The sequence below is a fragment of the Triticum dicoccoides genome, chromosome 1B (genome assembly GCF_002162155.2).
Source record: "Triticum dicoccoides isolate Atlit2015 ecotype Zavitan chromosome 1B, WEW_v2.0, whole genome shotgun sequence".
Taxonomy (NCBI): Eukaryota; Viridiplantae; Streptophyta; class Magnoliopsida; order Poales; family Poaceae; genus Triticum; species Triticum dicoccoides.
This window is the reverse complement of record NC_041381.1, coordinates 359,263,065-359,266,067: the sequence shown is the minus strand read 5'-3', so window position 1 is coordinate 359,266,067 and position 3,003 is coordinate 359,263,065.

Genomic DNA, 3,003 nt, shown 5'->3' with positions numbered 1-3,003 from the left:
GCCCCTCGCAGGCCTCCTCCGACCGCCGGAGCGCCCGGTCCGGCCGCTCCTCCACCGGATCCGGCCTCCCCGGCCCCGATCCGCGCCGCCCGCGTCGTCCCGTCGTCAACTCCGGCGAGTCTCCGGTCGTCCTTGAAATCCGTGCTACGAGGTTGACTTTCCACCCCTCCGTTTTGCACCAAGTCCCGAAGTTATTTTGCATAATCATGCCATGTTCATAGCACCGTATCTCTGCATCCGTAGCTCCGTTTCGTGCGTGTAATATGTGAAATTGTTCGCCTCAATGATTACTTCAATCCGTTCCATTGCATCATTTTCATTTGAGCTCATCTTGATGCCCGAAATGCTGTTGGAAAAGTGCATGTTGATGTTAATCTGCTGAAACTGTTATAACTTGCACTTTTGTCATTTTTGCCATGTTTGATGTGTGCATCCTATGAGGTTGATGTCTACATGTGTTTTGATCTATGCTATGCCATCTTTCCAAAGGTGCAATCCTTGTATTTTTATGAGTTGTGTGTTGAGTCCATCAAGCTTGTTAAGTAGGGTTCTTGCTGTTGCTGATTTCCTCACAGATTCTGTTATATTTTGTTGCTATGTTAACCTGCTTCTACTAGTTATTCTATGCATAATCTGGAGATGTTCACTAAGGATGAACTGTTATACATGTCTTGCTCTATCCATTCATGCCCTTGGTTGCAATTATAGCCTGCTGGAACATTTTGTTATCTTGCTCCAAAGTTGCTTAAAAAATGTTGCTGTCAACCTGTTAACATGAAGTTCAGTTTTGGCCATGTACTTTTCTAGTGATCCATGCACCCTATGAACTTGTTCTTGTCATGCTTAGCTTCATAGACATGTCTTCTTACTGTTGGTTGCCTTGCCATGCCATGTATTTCTCTGTAGTGAGTGGTTCAAGCTCACCAACATGCCTACTTATTGTTGTTTCTGCCATGTATGAATCTGTAATATAACTTGCCATGTTTACATGGGTGCCATCATATTTTATGTGAATTTTTGACTCATGTTCAGTAAGGGACTTTTGTTCTATGCATTTAGTAGTATCATGCGATGCATTTGTTTGCCATGATAAGTTCCTATAACATGTCGTTTGATAACTCTAAACATTGCAACCTGATGTTATTTCCTGATAAGTCTGAAACTGTTATTATTTGCAATCTTCCCATGTGTGTTTGAGCATGTTCTATTGATTTCTGGAGATAGCTTAGTGTTCATGTATTGTCATGCTTTACCAGTACTTCATGCCCATGCCTTTTGTTATTATGTTGGGGTGCTGTAGCATATTGTTATGATGCTTGCAATATGCCTACTTGCTGTTTTGGACAGATTGTTGCTATGACTTGTATAGTGTGTGTGTGTTGAACCGTTGCTCCGTTTTGAGTGTGCTCCATATGAAACTTGCTTGATTTTGCATGTAGCTTCATATTATCATGTTGCATCCTTGTTTTGAGGTGTTAGCTTGATGTTTGTATGCGTTTTGCATCAATGCCATGTTTAACTTGTTTTGCTCATATCTTCTAGGCCGTAGCTCCAAATCTAATGAACTTTATATGTATCTTGACTAGAATTTCGTGTAGATCATCATGGTGCATTTTAACTTGCTGTTTAACAACTTGAACATAAGTTTTATTCAGATCTGGACCAATTTCGAAATTTGCATATGAGGACTTACCGGAATTGTTATATGTTGTTCCGGGCCTCATTTAAACTTGCCTTGATATGTTGTTCTTGTTTGCATCATCTCTTGCCATGAGTAGCTTCATGTAGCTTTGTCATGCATCATGCTTGTCGTGCATCATGTATTGTCTATGTGTGGTGTGTTTACTTTGTTGTGTGCTTCTTCTCGATAGTTCCTGTTTCGTTGCGATCGTGAGGATTCGTTCGTCTACGCTTGGTTCGTCTTCGTGGCTTCATCTTCTTCATGGACTCGTTCTTCTTCCTAGCGGGATTTCAGGCAAGATGACCGCTACCCTGGATCTCACTACTATCATTGCTATGCTAGTTGCTTCGTTCTATCGCTTTGCTGCGCTACCTATCATTTGCTCTTCAAGCCTCCCAAATTGCCATGAACCTCTAACCTTTGACACCATTCCTAGCAAACTATTGATTGGCTATGTTACCGCTTTGCTCAGCCCCTCTTATAGCGTTGCTAGTTGCAGGTGAAGTTGAAGATTGCTCCATGGTGGACAGGGTTATGTTGGGATATCACAATATCTCTTATATTATTAATGCATCTATATACTTGGTCAAGGGTGGAAGGCTCGGCCTTATGCCTGGTGTTTTGTTCCACTCTTGCCGCCCTAGTTTCCGTCATACAAGTGTTATGTTCCCGGATTTTGCGTTCCTAACGCGGTCGGGTGATTTATGGGACCCCCTCGGCAGTTCGCTTTGAATAAAACTCCTCCAGCAAGGCCCAACCTTGGTTTTACCATTTGCCTCACCACCACCTACTTTTCCCTTGGGAGTAATTAACCCAAGGGTCATCTTTATTATAGCCCCCCGGGCCAATGCTTGTCTAAGTGTTGGTCCAAACTAGAGCACCGTGCGGGACCATCCCTTGGCAACTTGGGTTACGTCGGTACCTGTACGCTTAGCTTATCCGGTGTTGCCCTGAGAACGAGATATGTGCAGCTCCTATCGGGATGTCGGCGCATCGGGCGGCTTTGCTGGTCTTGGTTTACCATTGTCGAAATGTCTTGTAAACCAGGATTCCGAGACTAATCGGGTCTTCCTGGGAGAAGGTATATCCTTTGTTGATTGCGAGAGCTTATCATGGGCTAAGTTGGGACACCCCTGCAGGGTATAAACTTTCGAGAGCCGTGCCCGCGGTTATGTGGCAGATGGGAATTTGTTAATGTCCGGTTGTAGATAACTTGACACCAGATCCGAATTAAAACGCATCAACCGCGTGTGTAGCCGTGATGGTCTCTTCTTGGCGGAGTCCGGGAAGTGAACACGGTTTCTGTGTTATGATTGACGTAA